The sequence below is a fragment of the Lynx rufus genome, unplaced genomic scaffold (genome assembly GCF_022079265.1).
Source record: "Lynx rufus isolate CCGP_SWC_20201006 ecotype Redwood Valley unplaced genomic scaffold, mLynRuf1.p SCAF_6, whole genome shotgun sequence".
Classification (NCBI taxonomy): domain Eukaryota; kingdom Metazoa; phylum Chordata; class Mammalia; order Carnivora; family Felidae; genus Lynx; species Lynx rufus.
Window position 1 is genome coordinate 20,975,665 of NW_025814878.1, and position 16,878 is coordinate 20,992,542.

Here is a 16,878-nt window from a genome sequence, read left to right on the forward strand (position 1 = left end):
CCATGGGCAATGTAATTAACTCTCCCAACAATCTCCTTATGCAGGAGTCAGTCCTCTTCAGACCTCTTACCTTTGACGTTGATATATCAGCAATGACTCCAGGGGGAAGTGGTAGAGGGGTGGGGGCCACCCCTGTTGGTGCTGCCGTGGCCTGATCTGCCCCATCTGCCCCTCCCCACCGTTCCCTTCCCTCCCAAGACTAGCTTCTAGGGTTAGTTGGGAAGGACTGCTCCTACAGGGGGGTCTCCTCACTTATCCTGTTTCCCCTCCCCAGATGTGGCTTATGTACACAACCAGGTGAAACTGTCCAGAGGACTCCTATCTCCACTCCCTACTTCTGCCCAGAAGGTAACCAGCACATTGGATGAGATTTGAAGATGGAGGCAGGCTCACAGGGTCACGAAGGGGAGGACACTGGGAGGCCTTCCTGCTTGTCTCAGACCTGTGACACTAGTCAACACCCCGAGACACTAGTCAACGTTGCCATGAACTAGAGGAGGCTGTACTTGCTGAACAATAATTGGGAATATGATTGCATGTTTAAAAAACATTTTTTTAATGTTTATTTTTGAGAGCACGAGCAGGGGAGGGGCAGAGAGAGAGGGAGACACGGAATCTGAAGCAGGCTCCAGGCTCCAGTCCCGATGCGGGGCTCGAACTCACAAACTGTGAGATCGTGACCTGAGCCAAAGTCAGATGCTTAACTGACTGAACCACCCAGGTGCCCCTGCATGTGTTTTATACTAGAATCCTCTACCTCACAATTCAAAGATATATTTGTTCTAATGTTAGATGTTTGTGTTTCAACATGCTGTTAGAATGGCATTGTAGACCAGAAAAGAAAGAAATGCTTATATTTCCACTTTTTCCATTAGCACTTGTAGTAAAATTGTTTGAATTAGTTCCTCTTATCTCCTGTCAGCAGGCACCATCTTGACTCCTTTTCTTGAACTGATGCAGAGTTTAGTTTTTTGAGTAAGTCCTACTCCATCATTACAGTAATGAGATCCTTTGTGATATGCTCTCACTACCCCTTGCTCTTCTCCAAACGAGTCATGTTTTAAGTCATTGTAACATTTTGTTAACATTAAATTCTTTTGGGGGTGCATGAGTCAGTTTCATAAATTCTTTCTTCCCTGTTGCTTTTGTTGTGACCTTCTCACATGTTGGTCTTGTTGACAAATTGTTTCAGATCATTCAGGTCATGAAATACTTTATTGGGTCTTCAAAAAGAACAGGGCTTTGCCTCACTTCTAGGCCTGCAGTCGCCGTTTCCTTTGTGCAGATTTCCTTTCAAGCTCTTTTTTCTCTTTGCCCAAATCTGAAAGGTTCTTTTCTTTGCATCTTAAATGTCATCTCATCTTCTTTCTTGGCAGGAACCAAGGAGTATCTTGTTATTTTCGTGTGTGTGTATGTCTTTAAAATGCTGTTCAAAACCCTGATCAGTAGGTTGTGGTTGTTTTATTGTTGCTTTCATTGGGGTGGCTTCCACTTGAAGTGTGTTCTTTTTTTTTTTTTTTAATCTTTTTAATGTTTATTTATTTTTGAGAGCAAGAGAGACAGAGAGCAAGCAGTGGAGGGGCAGAGAGAGAGGGAGACACAGAATCCAAAGCAGGCTCCAGGCTCCGAGCTGTCAGCACAGAGCCCGATGCGGAGATCGGACTCAAAGACTGTGAGATCATGACCTGAGATGAAGTCAGATGCTTAACCGACTGAGCTACGTAGGTGCCCTTGAAGTTGGTTCTTAATAAGTACTCTTCCCCTTCAGTTTTTAGAAATTAAAAAAATATATATATATATTTCTGCAGTTTTGGTTCCTCAAACCTGTCTGATCTCTGCAATTTTCTTGGTCCAGGAATTCATCTTGCATTGTTCTCATTCGCTCATGCACATTGTACTCGTATATTTTCAGGTTAGTGAATGCTCTAGAGTGGGTTATGGTTTTGATTTTGTCAGCTTACCTGTACCTTTAGCTTCTTCGTAGAGGAGTAGTTCTCACACCTTCTGGAATGGTGGGTTTGAACACAACTTCTGATGAGTGTCTTATAGAAAAACTTTGAGCTCCTTCCCCCAAAAAAGAGGAATGAATACATAATTTCAGAGCTACATACATCCCAAGTTTCTATAGGCTTCTCCCCTCCTTTTAACAAACTCCATGGAGAACATACTATTACATAATACTGCTTGAACTTGCTTTTTCACTTCAGCATATGTTGTGGATGTCTTTGGCAGGTCCTTTAATGAGGTGGGAGCGCTGAGTATGAAAGCAGCAGCCCATCAATCCCTCCCATAATTGCTAGAGTTAATTTAACTAGCTTTTAATAACCACATTATCCTGTTCTTCCTCTATAAGTGGACACTTAGCATGGGGAAACTTTGATGGGCCATTTACACCTTTTCTGTGTTTTATTTTAGGTAGCCTGTCCTCTCCTCTTGCTCACTGCCATACAAGTGGACAATGCAGGGGAAGTGATGGGGGCCCCTGAGGCAGGACCAGGGACAGCTGGGCTCAGGGCTAAGGCAGATGACTCTGAGATGAGAGGATGGTGATGTGGGGACATTGGCTTCTTAGGAGATGATTTGTATGTATTTTTATAATTTATTAAAAACAGTTCCCCCAGCTTTATTAAGATATAATTGACATATGACACTTCATATGTTTTTAATATCAAACATTACAAATTAGATTTAACACACAATTATTGCTTAGACAGGTGTCATTTAGATGTGATTGCGGGGCACCCCCTGACCGACAGGTCACTTTGTGGAGGTCATTATTTCCTTCACACAGAAGTGCTTTTAGAAAAGCATAGTATTTTGTAGAGGTAGAAGAAAGAAGGAAAAATATTCTTCTCTGCCATAATGGTGCTTCTTCAGTTCCCTTTATGGTGTCCTCTTTTGAATCTTGAAGTTGAATATGTTCTTTAAAAAGCTGAGTTCATATCCTGTCAAGATTTCATAAACTTCTCTGGTCATATTAAGCAGGTGAGTAGTTTGTCTACAATGATCTAAGCTGCTAGTCAGCAAATGATGTTTTCAACCTGTGCTTTGCTCTCAGCAAAGTGTATCTTTTGACAAGTGCTTCCCTTTTTCAATTGGACAGGACTTGGGCACAACTACTCAGGAGTGTCCTACAGATTGCCTAGTGTTCTACGTCATTCAAGCTCATGGCTTTAAACCAGGTCTTACCTGTGTGCTGGAACCAGTGGGAGAGCTTTTGAACAATACTCATGCCTGAGCACTGCTCTCAGACCACTGACTGAGAACCCGGAGTTGGGGCCTGGGCGTATAGCTCGTAGCAGAATCTCCTTGGGTGGCTCATGCACAACCTTGATTCGGAAGTGCTGATCTCATAGGTATTCTTCCTCCAGCATTACCAAGAATGTTTGCATCGTTTTTCTTTTTTTGTTTTCCTCCAGAAAAAAGTCTACATTTTAAGTTCCTATAGATTAACTCTTATTATTATTCTATAGATTATTCTATAGATTAACGCTTATCTAGCGGCATACAAAATCATGTCCATCTGAAAATATCTGTGTATCCCTAATTAATGAATTTGCCAAGGGGTGTTTTCTAGTTTTGAAACTTCTGAGCTCTGCTTCTGTGTATCTATGGTGTTTTAATCGAAATCCAGCAGGGGGCGAGGGCACAAAGATTTATTAGAAGAGTTTGGTGGCCAGAGTGAAAACGCACGGTGGTGGCAACCGCAGGGGTGAGTGTGAAGCTGTCATCACCTGGCACTCCGCTTTGCTCCAGTGGCACGAGGGCACGAGGCTGGTTGAGCAGCACCAACCATGTTGACTTCCTGTATACGTTGCCGGTGTCTGAACAGATCTCTTTCCACTCTGGTTAGCTCACATGTTCTGTTCTGAAGTCTCCCCATTGCCACGTGGTCACCCCTTCCTCTAGAGTCTCTGGTCTTCCTCCTCTCCCCCAAGTGAGTACTAAGGTATTTGAGTTGCCCTTCCCACTTTTGCTTGTAATTATAGTCTCTCTTGATTCGCTTCTTGCTTTATTCGAGTGAGGTCATTTATCTTCCCAAACAGACTGTGACCTAATGAGGAGCAGCCCTGCGCGTTAGGTCACTTTTTCATCCCCGCTGCATCCGGGAGAGCCGTGCCGGAGTGACCGGGTCCTGCAACGGCCCTCCCGCAGAGCCCGCAGATCGCTTCCTTTTGGCTTGTGGCTTGATGGATGATGGATGACGTTTCCCCCGACTGGATCAACCCTAAGAAGAGTGCTTCGTGTGACCTGAGTTCATTGTGTGCCTTTGACCTGGTTCTGGCTGACTGGGCTGTTTTCCTAGACAGTTTACTCCCTTTGCTAATAGTCTTGGTGGGAGGAGGCGGGTGGGATATAGGCTGGTTGCAAAAATTCCAAAGATCTAGTAAGACCTGTTCTCGGCCTCTCCCTTCAGGTTCCAGCTGTTGTCAGGTGGGCCCTGTGGTCTGGTTTATCCAGATTTGCAGGGGCTCCCCTGCACTTGCTAATAAGCATTGACCCAAATACTTGGTGTGGGAGGGTGTACCGAATGAACCTTTTCCTTTGATTTCGCTTTCTCTCCTGTTACTGCCCCTCGCCTTCCCTCTTCCTACTCTCAACCTCTCTTACTAGAGAATTCATAATGTCAAGGATTTGTCCTCTACTGCTCCTCCTATCAGTTTTGCTACTCAGCGGAGTTAGTGTTCTACTTGAATTACTGTTTTCCATTGACTCGTGTCTTGGTGTTTAAAAAATGCAGGGTTGTAAGCTGCACATCTCGTACTTAGGAAGTCACATTTGCGACTTCTAGATTCTGTGTGGCAACTGTACAACAGTAATATAACTGTGTTACGGTGTGTACTTTACATGTGGTCTCTTCAGGGTGTATTTCAGAAACAACCCTGACAGGAAATAAAATCCATGTATGGTTTGTTATTTGTCCTGCTTCAAGAGAATAGGAAATCAGAGTCTAGATTGATTATTTTAGGGGTTTTGGTAACTTTGATTAGAGTAGATGTTTTGAAAGGGAGTGCTAAATCTGCTTCCACATCAGTAGAGACTTAAGCAGGAGTCGTGGGTATTGGCGTAAAGTTGGGCGCTGCATCTCCGATCAGTTGTTAACAGTTTGAATAGCATCTCTCTCTTTTTCCTCCTCTCCTATTATTATCATTATTTTTATAATCATCAATTATTATTTGTACAAGTAGTAGCAGCAGCAGCAGCAGCAGCAATAGTAATTTTAAGAACCTGGCTTGCCCGCAGCAACTTCTTACTCAACACGTCTCTGGAGGCAAGGGAAACAAAAGCAAAAAGGAACTACTGGGACCTCATCAAAATAAAAAGCTTCTGCACAGCGAAGGAAACAATCAGCAAAACTAAAAGGCAACCAACGGAATGGGAGAAGATATTTGCAAATGACATATCAGATCAAGGGTTAGTATCCAAAATCTATAAAGAACTTATCAAATTCAACACCCAAAAAACAAATAATCCAGGGAAGAAATGGGCAAAAGACACTTCTCCAAGGAAGACATGCAGATGGCCAACGGACACCTGAAAAAATGCTCAACATCACTCATCATCAGGGAAATACAAATCAAAACCACAATGAGATACCACCTGACGCCTGTCAGAATGGCTAACATGAACAACTCAGGCAACAACAGATGTCGGCGAGGATGCGGAGAGAGAGGATCTCTTTTGCATTGTTGGTGGGAATGCAAGCTGGTGCAGCCACTCTGGAAAACAGTATGGAGGTTCCTCAAAAAAACTGAAAACAGAACTACCCTACGACCCAGCAATTGCACTACTAGGCATTTATCCACAGGATACAGGTGTGGTGTTTCGAAGGGACACATGCACCCCCATGTTTATAGCAGCACTATCGACAATAGCCAAAGTATGGAAAGGGCCCAAATGTCCACTGATGGATGAATGGATAAAGAGGATGTGGTATATATATACAATGGAGTATTACTCGACAATCAAAAAGAATGAAACCTCGCCATTTGCAACTATGTGCGTGGAACTGGAGGTATTATGCTAAGTGAAATTAGTCAGTCAGAGAAAGACAAAAAACATATGACTTCACTCATATGAGGACTTTATGAGACAAAACAGATGAACGTAAGGGAAGGGAAGCAAAAATAATATAAAAACAGGGAGGGGGACAAAACGTAAGAGACTTAAATATGGAGAACAAACAGAGGGTTGCTGGAGGGGTTGTGGGAAGGGAGATGGGCTATATGGGTAAGGGGCATTAAGGAATCTACTCCTGAAATCACTGTTTCACTATATGCTAACTAATTGGGATGTACATTTAAAAAAATAATAATAATAAAATAAATAAAAAGAACCTGGCTTGCTTACTTCAGTTCTTTCTGTATCAGAGTGATTTCTTTAACTGGCTACTTGTATTCATATGTAACTTGAATGTCTTTTTATGGCTAAAGAAGACAGGGAGTATGTTTATGAAGAGAATAATCCTTCCCACCAAGAGAGTAGCTGCATTGACAAGAAGGGACTGAAAGGAAACATTTTAAACGTATAGCAAGAGGACCTTGAGCCATGTAACAGTGTGGTATTTGGAGGGCAAGGGCTGGAAGGTTCTCCTGAATGGAGAGGCGGCTTGGATGTATGGCATTGACCTGGTTCACCCTCTGTAGAAGCTCAGGGGGCCTGAGGTTTCATAACCTTGGAGGCTGAGACCTGGGGGAGAGCTGGGCTTTCTCACTCTTTCCTAGAGCCTTGGAACTAGACTGTTTGAACTCAGATCCCAGATTTGCCATTTTCTAGCCTTGTGATTTGGGTGTATTAGTGAAGTTGGCTGTGTCTCAGTTTTGTCAGCTGAAAATGATGCAAATATCATGTCACTATGACCTTGGAGGGAGAAGTTTCGTTGAGTGACTTAGAATAAGGCCTACTATATAGCAAGCACTTGCTTCACTTGGTTGTCATTTGGCTACAAGTAACAGCTCGTAAACAGTGGGGGTTAACACATTTGGATGTTTAATTTTCTCCTGTAATGAGAAGTTCAGAAGTAGGCAGCCTAGGGCCAGCATGGTGGTTTTGTGACACCATCATCATCAGTCAGACTCCAGTATTTCCACTGTTCTGTCCTTCGTGTGTGTCTTTGTTGCCTCATAGTCACAAGACGGCTGCCTTGGCTCCTGCCGGAAGGTGGTTCCAGGAAGGAAGAAGAGGAAGGCCAAAGGGCAGCAGGGTGAGCACTAGCTGAATTGCTTCATCTTGTAAAGAGATTTCCCAGAAGCCTCACCCATCAATTTCCACTTATGTCCTGTTGGCCAAAGTTGTATCATGTGCCATACTAGCAAGGGAGGAAAGGGAACATAGTTGTTGTCTTTTTTTGATTGGACACATTCATTATCATTTTTACCAACAGCAAGCTTGTTATTGGTAATGAGGAAGAAGTAGGAAATGGGTAATGGGTAGGCGAACTAGCAGCGTCTGCCATAGCACCCAATATTCCCATAGACGGTAACCTTGAATGAGACTGTCCCCAGAGATGGGAACCCTGGAGCAGGAGGTTTCAGGATCCCATCAGGAACTGCGGAACTGTGCAGACCTTCTGGAGACTGATTCATAGACTGCAGCAGCAGCAGCTTTCATTTCCAGGCCGTCCCAGTTGCCATGAGCCTAGCATTGGCCCTTCCACATCTTTCTCCCGGTTTCTCAGCCTTGCCCATCTCCCCTCCCCTATTACTTCCCAGGGATCTTCAGTGTCCTTATCAGACATTTCCCCTCTATTCTGTTACCCACAAATTCCAGGGTGCTTTGCGGGAGTGCCTGGAGGCAGCAGCCGTCCGGTGGTCCCGTCAGCACCCAGCACTGAAGCCAGGATTCAGGGCAGCCGAGCATCTACGAGGGGTGGTGAGCGGACAAGTAATATGCCTTTGGGACATTCCCAGTGTCCAGCTCTCCACTTGCTGTACGTTTTCCTCTTCGAATCGAATTCTTAGGCTTACGTACTTCCTCCGTTTTATTGGCATTCCATTCCCATGCTGAGTGTTGATGAAATGGAAAAAGAGCCTTTGCCTGAATCTGTCAGCAGGGGAAAACTTGGCTCATGGTCTTGGACCCAATCATGGTGTTTCCCATCTGTGGGGGCCGTCACCAGAGTGATGTGCCTACAGCACACATCAATCAGTGATTCTGAATTTTGGGAAGAGCAAGAGGCCAGATGTCATCATCTGAAAGCTTACCCCAGTCAGAAATAAAGATTTCTCAGCATGGGAACAACCACTTAAAACTTAGGCTTGAGCTTTGTTATAGGCTGTTTTACTGATAGCCAATATTTTGGCTTGCATTTCGTTAAAAGCATAATACCAGCCAACATTTAAGCGGGCTTCCATACCTGTTCACAGTGGTCTCACTTTGCCTCCAGAATCCGTAAACTTTCCATTAAAAAAAAAAAAAAAAAAAAAAAAAAGGCCTGGTATGGTGGTTACTCAGGATTTGCTTAAAATCTACTTCTAATTCCTTTAGCTCTCTATAGAGAGCCAATGCACATACAATTAAGGATCACTCATTATGGAGACATGAATACTTCCTCGTCTGGATGAAACTAAAGTGGTATTTCCAGGGGGCGCCTGGGTGGCTCAGTCGGTTATGCATCTGACTTCAGCTCGGTCATAATCTCATAGTTTGTGGGTTCGAGCCCCACGTTGGGTCTGTGCTGACAGCTCGGAGCCTGGAGCCTGCTTTGGATTCTGTGTCTCCGTCTCTCTCTGCCCCTTCCCTGCTTGCACTCTGTCTCTCTGTCTCTCAAAAATAAATAAACGTTAAAAAAATTTTTTTAAAGGTGGTATCTCCAATATCTACTCTCTTAAAAAGGATTTTTCCCCCTTCAATTAAGTGGCTTATAAGTGCATAGATCAGCAAGGGAATTTCATTTTTTAAAAGTATATATGCTTTTTATTTGTTTGTTTATTGCTTTTTTTTTTAATTTTTAAAAAAATTTTTTTTTAACGTTTTATTTATTTTTGAGACAGAGAGAGACAGAGCATGAACGGGGGAGGGGCAGAGAGAGAGGGAGACACAGAATCGGAAACAGGCTCCAGGCTCTGAGCCATCAGCCCAGAGCCCGACGCGGGGCTCGAACTCACGGACGGCGAGATCGTGACCTGAGCCAAAGTCGGACGCCCAACCGACTGAGCCACCCAGGTGCCCTGTTTGTTTATTGCTTTTTAAATTCTGCAAACCAGCTCATTTCGTACAGGGAAGATATATTTAAAGCCCACAAGTAAAAGATAAATGCTGCTGTGTCAGATTAATTGAAAAGGAAGACGGTTGAAAGATCAGCATGTCGATTCAATCATATATTTTGTATGTGGAAGCTTTCTCATAGTCAGATGTTCAAACAGTGTAATTCTCCTTGACCCTCCTACCCACTTCTTAGTCCCCTCCTCAGAGGTGAGCAGTATTTTCACTCTGTCATATGTCTTTCCAGACTTTTTTTGTATACATTTATATTTACCGATGCAAATTATCCTTAAAACTGAGTATAGTATTATACATTATACAACTTTCTGCTTTCAACAGAACAATATATCCTAAAGATCGTCATATATCAGTACATTTACACTTGTCTCCTTCCTTTTAAAGTTTCTGTTTTAGAGAGAGAGTGTGCGCAAACTGTGGGGAGGGAGATGGGGGCAGAGGGAAAGAGAGAGAGTGAAAGAGAGAATCTTAAACAGGCACCATACTCATTGCAGAGCCCGACACAGGGCTTGATCCCATGATCCTGGGATCATGACCCGAGCCGAAATCAGGAGTCGGACACTCAACTTGACTGAGCCACCCAGGCACCCCGTCTCATTCTTTTTTATTACTGTATAGTATTCTGTGTTGGCTATACCATGGTTTCAGTCATCCCCCTGTCGTTGGGCATTTACATTGTTGCCAATGTGTTTGTCTTGGACATTTTTTTTTTCTTGGAGGAGTATTACAATGATATAGTTCTCCTGTTTGTCTTACTTTATATAATGTGAGTGTGAGTATTCCTTTAGGATAGAAGCAAAATATTTTAGGCATGGAGTATGTGCATTTACAATTTTAGTAGGTATTTCCAAGTTGCCTGCTTAGGTGGCTATGCTAGTACACCCTCCCCGTAGCAGTGTATGAGAGTTTCAACACACTTTCTCATTTGGCATTTCTTGTCTGTGTTTTTTAAACAGCCTTTCGTGGTTAACTTCTGGGCACAGTTTTATTATATGATGTGTTCTGGGGCTACATTTAGCACTCGTGTATTTAATAATGCATTTAAATCAATGCTTTTAAAATACTCGTGTATTTAATAATGTTTTTAGTTTCAAATGGTGTGACTGTGAAATTGCTTTTGTTCCACCGAAGCAGCAGAAGCACACGGAGAAGCTGGGTCACCCTGAGCTCTCTCCTTGGGGGAGCGATGGAAGCGGGAAAGCCATTATTAAGATGCTGCTATTGGCTGCTCTGTGTCCTTGGCCCTGGGAGTTGCCTACCAAACATCCCATAGCTTTCTTCTTAGCCGACCCTCATTTTTCTGCTTCAGGAAGGTGACCCCCATTCAGGAGTGCATCACTGAAATACCATTTTCCATGCCACTTGAGTTCGGGCTTAAACATATGATGTAGTTCTGACTCATGAGAGGTAAAAAATGAATGAGAAGAACTTACTCTAAAAAGAGAGACACAAGGGGCGCCCTGGGTGGCTCAGCTGGTTAAGCGTCCAGCTTCGGCTCAGGTCACGATCTCGCGGTCCGTGAGTTCGAGCCCCGCATCGGGCTCTGTGCTGACAGCTCGGAGCCTGGAGCTTGCTTCGGGTTCTGTGTCTCCTTCCCTCTCTGCCCTTCCCCTGCTCATGCTCTGTCTCTCTCTCTCTCTCTCTGTCAAAAATAAATAAACATTAAACAATTTTTTTCTTTTAAAGAAAGACACAGGAAGAGAGGAATTCTTAATGTGCACGGATTATTTCTTACTGTGACGTCTGTGGTGGTTGTCTCCATCTTTTTGATAAGAAGAACATGCTCAGGGAAGACAGGAAGAAGTTGGGTCTGACAGATCAGTTAGGATTGCTCTCAGCTGCAAGTACCAGAAATTTAACTGAAGTGGCTCGAGTCGGGATTTATTTATTTGTGTATTTAACATAAGTTTTTGTGAGATTTGTTTTTTTTATCCTGACTCAGCTTCTTAGGGATGCCATCAAGGCTCACATTTATCTGCATGTTGACCTTTGTCCCTTACACTTGTCACTTCTCTACTGAGACTGTTGTCTCAGTTCTAGGCAGAATCAGCTCCCATTTAGCGGAAAACAAAAGCCTTTAGCAGACTGATTCTTTCATCTCTTTGCCAGAACTGGGTCACGAGACCGTCTTTGCCCCCAGTGGTAACTCCGAGGTCAGATGTTAGGGGTAGGGGGAAGCGTTTTTCATCATTTGCTTATTAGACAAGTCATGATTTTTCTCCTGCTTCAGACTCTCCAGTCGTACAACAAATAAATTATCTTTGTGCTTGACCCATTTGGGGTTGGGTTTTTTTGCCACTTGTAGCCAAAATAATTGTAACAGATTCAAATAAGCAAATGGGACTATAATGCCAAGAATTATTGTGCGTCTTTAAGGCACGAATTTAGTCATGTGCTCCTTTGATGGCTACGTGCTGTTTGTGCCTTTCTAGCATAAGTGCCCTATATTTTCTGTTAATGCTTTTGTTTTCCTTTGGAGATCTCCTGTCCCGTTCTTGGTTTCTGTGACTAGGCGCAGCTGAGTGACTGTGAGCACTTGTCCCAGGACCGGACAGAGTTACCATCGTGAGCTGGTGGCATTCAACCATGGGGCTTTGGCTGGAGCTCTTGGGAGACAGGATGAAAGGAACACAGGGCAAGTGTAGCAGGGAGGAGAGTTTTTGCGGTCAGGTCTTTTGAACTGTCTCTGGACACTTCACTTTTTGCTTATGTCTTTTAAGCTGGGTTTCTAGTATTTGCAACCGAATGCCTAACATAGCGCCCAGACCGAACTTTTCTTTTTTCTCAAGTCTTCGTTGGCTCCAAGATTTGTTTGGTACTTGGGGAGGAGGTGTCGGTAGAGTCCTGTGGGGGTGAACAGCCAGCCTCTCCCGTTATCCGGCTCAGAGCTGCTGGGGTGGGATGGGGAAGGAAGCTGAGAGTGTCCTGGTACGTCCCCAGATCAGGTAGAAGGGAGGAGCGTGAGTTGGTGCTGGGACATGGTGCGGCTGAGCACATCTCTCCCTTAAAATAGACATTCCTGGGGGGCGCACGGTGGTGCTGCCTCAATACCGGTAGTAGTCATAGCAGTGGTGATTGTGGAGCACTGCTGTGTGCCAGGTGCCGTGCCGAGCACTTCACGTTCATTATCTCCTTTAATCGTTATCCCAACATTCAGGATAGGGGATACCGATACCACCATTTTTTGGAGAGAAATGAAGAAACTCAGCCTAACTGACACCGTCAGTGGCCGCACTGGGACTTGAGCCTGGGCAGTCTGACCCTTGGACCCCTGGTGATCTATTTCCAGCTTGCCTGAGCAGCCTCTGCTGTGCCCTGCGTTCTTCCCGGCACCGATGCTCTGCCCCGGCTTTGGTCCCCAGCTTAGCCTCCTCCCACTCTGTGTACCATTTCTATTAGCTTTGGCCTGTGCACCCCTGCCCCTTTGACGCCTATGAAAAGTCTAGAAAGGTGGAAAAATCCACCTTTCTTGGTCACTTTATTTGAAAGTTACATATTTCTGGGGCACCTGGTGGCTCAGCCAGTTGAGCATCCAGCGCTTGACCTCGGCTCACATCACCATCTATCTCATGGTTCATGGGATCGAGCCCCATGTCAGGCTCTGCACTGACAGCGTGGAGCCTGCTTGGGATTGTCTCTCTCCCTCTCTCTCTCTCTGCCCCTCCCCTGTTTACCTGCATGTGTGCTTGTGCTCTCTCTTTCAAATAGATAAGCTTAAAAGAAAAGAAAGTTGCATATTTCTTGGGAATTCTCCGGCACGTTTCATCTATATCAGCAGTTGTTCATTTTTTTGGGATCGTGCATGCTTTGGATAAGCTTTGTCCTTCCTACAGAAAAATCATATTTGCATGTAAATTTGTGTATAGTTCCATGAGCTCATACTGTGGTGAAAATTACTGTTTTTGGGTGTTTTTTTTTTTTTTTTTGAATACACCTAGAGTCACTAACAGAGTAGATGTGTAATACAGTGGGGATGAACAAAATATCTCTATTGTGTGAATCTTTTTCCTGTGTTTAGGATTTCTTCCTAATTCCTCAGAGGAAAGGGATAGTCTTATTCTTTTTTTTGTTATTAAAACAATTTTTTTTAATGTTTATTTATTTTTGAGAAACAGAAACAGAGCATGAGCAGGGGAGGGGCAAAGAGAGAGGGGGACACAGAATCCGAAGCAGGCCCCAGGCTCCGAGCCATCAGCACAGAGCCTGACACGGGGCTCAAACTCACAAACTGTGAGATCATGACCTGAGGTGAAGTCTGACGCCCAACCGACTGAGCCACCCCGGTGCCCCAGGGACAGTCTTATTCTTATAGTGAATTTATTTGTATATTACAATGGTAACAAGCCCAGTTTTTATCTTATACATTGTAGAGTTTTATTTATAGTGGCAGTTGAAGGAGAACCGTCTGCTTTATTTTTTGCCAAATCATTCTTGTTTCAACTAGTTACTGCAGTTTGTAGTCCAGAGTAATGGGTCAGGGAACTTTTTGTTTTATAGAAAGTTTAATTAAAACAGAAGTTAGTAGAAATAAAAGTTTCAGTACGGATAAGAAGTGTTATCAAATCTAATAGGCTCAAGAAATGAGTTTGTGCCTCCAACCTATCACATTGTAACAATGCCTGTTTTATAGAGAAAGCAGGAATTCTTGGATACATAGTACATTGAAACTTGTATAAAATTTTCACCTCTACCCTTTTACTGGTTTAAGTTGACATGCATATATGGAACGTGAAAATGAGCTCTTTTTTTTTTTTTTTTTTTAAGGATCAACTGTTAACATTCTGTTGCATATATGAATTATAGCTTTTGTGTTTGGATTATTGGTGCTAAGATTTAAAAACCTTGAGACTGTTTTGTTGTTGATAACTGGCTTCCTTTATCTCAGAAATTGCTTGGTATGAAAAACATGTCATTCAAAGTAGCTTTCATGATTCCCTGACAGACAGACATGTTAGCGCTTTTCAAACAAACTAAAGCCTTCATTTAATACGATTTCTGCCCTTGTGAACTAAAGTATGTGCTTAGACAAAGCAGTATCTTGGCCCAGGATTCTTTTGTTGGGGCTCACTGTCGTGGAACAGATTTCCTTGCCCAGCAGCTGCGGTCTTGCCCCGTGGCTGGACAGGGACGGTGGCTGGCAGGTTGAAGCATCGGAGGGACTGGGGGGAGAGGGGAGGAGACAGCAGCTCTCCTCTTAGGAGGCTCCCGTGACACCACCACATCTCCCCAGAGGACCTCAGAGAGAGCCACACCTCCGAGGGCCCCGAGAGGCTTACTGCCTTCCCCTCGCCGTCTCCTGCTGTTGGAGCCTAGATCGTGGGGCTTAATTTTATTTCATAGTAGGTATGAGGTTAAAGACATTACGAAGCATCCATTTGGTCTCCCGAATGGGTTCCCTTTCAGCAGTTGTCTTTCGGAAACAGATCTCAGCAGTCAGCTTCAAAGCCACGTGGGGAAGGAGGCAGACAGGAAACTCCACTCTGAGATTAGGACTACTGACAGTCTCACGTTTATGAGGCATTCACCATCGCTTTTGTTTTTGCTTTTGTTGTGTGCAAAGCAAATTATGTTTCTTGAGTTCCCCGGGCTTTTGTACGCTGAAGAAGCAATCAGAGCATCAAAGTTTTAATCCTGATTACATTCCATCTCACTTCCAACTCAACTTCAAAAAATGTGCACAATTTTAATGTGTAGTATGTAAATTGAAAATCCTTGGTATGAGACTCTGTTTTTTGTTTATGGAGCAGATGAGGTGTTTTTGCCTTCTGATCTGTTTCAGAGATGGTCTTTTTCTTTCAGAGACTTTCTTTTTCTTTTGGTTGGTGGTACTTGATGTCAGTATGTTGCAAAGTAATGTTCATTGCGGTGACGTCAGAATCTGATAAGGAGACTACGGCTGATTCATCTGTGTCCATAAGGTTAACACTGTGGTGTGCAGTCAGTGAATGGATGAATTTATTGCTTGAGCTAATTTCTGGAGCTACAAAGTTTAATAAGATAGTGTTGTTAATGAGATGGAAGAGGGAGATAAGGAAATAATTCCTTGGGGAGCCTGGGTGGCTCAGTCCGTTGAGCATTCGACTTCGGTTCAGGTCACGATCTTGCAGTTGGTGAGTTCAAGCCCCGCGTCGGGCTCTGGGCTGACAGATAGCCTGGAGCCTGCTTCAGATTCTGTGTCTCCCTTTCTTCTGCCCCTTCCCCGCTCATGCTCTGTCTCTGTCTCTCAAAAATGAATAAACGTTAAAAAAAAAAAAAAGGAAATAATTCCTCAATGGTAGAGAGCATGACGGGCAGATGCACTGGGTTTATGGTAGCACTGGAGAGCATTTTATCCACCTCTTGGGCACCTCCCCTTGGAAGAGATCCTGTCTTAGCCGATTAAGGAAGTAGCACAGGTAAGCCAGATGAAGGTGTGCAGGGCACTGGGAATCAGAACACAGAGGGACAACACAGTGCGTGATATGTGTAGGGAATATAGACACTGGGGATATGATGCTAGGTGGCCGGTGGCCAGAGACCTCTGAAGTGGGCAGGGCCTTCTCACAGAGGGCTTTGCATAGCATGCAGGATTTGGGTCCAGCCTACAGAATTGGTCCGGAGTGACATGGTCAATATGCCGGGTAAGTATTCTGTGGGCTTGTTCAATGAACAGACGATGAAAACATCCATCATGATGGACGTGGTGGGGGCTTAGTATCATTTTGTTGGTCTGAAATTTTGTTGAGAAATTAATTACTCATAGTCTGTAGCAGATGGAGTGAGACAATGGAAACGGTCTGTCTCCGTGGGGAATGAAGTATTTTGGTGGTGAGCGGGGAAGGGGGAGGAAGAAGGAGAGGAAGAGGCGGAGGGTTGACTCTCCTGGCTGGAGCTGGTGGGGGAGCCCTCAGGCTGCACTTGGTAAGAGAATGAACGGCAGGCAGGCAGGCAGGCGGGCGCAGCCGAGGGCTGCTCGAAGCAGTAAGTACTTGGACTCAGGAAGCTCTTCACTTCTTTGTGAAGCCCCCTCACCTGTGTCGTTGACTGTGCACTCACAAACCTCTGTTGAAAAAGAACATTCTCTCTGAATTATAGTTGAAATTCAGAGAAGTGAAGTGAAATGTTGCATAGTATGCAATTAGGAATGGAAAGATATGGTGGCCTGAAAGATACTGTGACTTGAGAACTCACGTCATACTTGCCCTGCTTGGGGGCCACAGAACAGTCCCAACCCCTTTCCTCCCAGCACTGCAAGCAGTTTCCCTCCAGCAGAGACCGCTGCGTGGACAGACCCTTAACAGCATAGAAACTGTAATCAGGTGAATGTGAATCAGGTTATCTGATGCCTCACGTTGATGGAAATCTTGCCTTTTTGGTCATGCCTAACATCTTAGAAATACCCTTCAAATCAAATAATACATGGCGGGGGAACAGCGCTAAGAGAACCAAGATGGTCTTTTTTCTTGCTCAGCAGCTCTGTGCCACACAGAGCCGATAAAAATCTGTTCTATTTTCTACTGCTGCAGTATTTTAATTCTGGCACACTCTTTTGAGGTGAGAATGTGAGCATTTACATTTTTTGTTTGTTTACATAAAAAGATAATTAGATGAGAGTATGCAAAACATGGTGACATCCAAGTTAGCTCTGTTGTCTTGGTAATTTGTGCTATGCCAGTC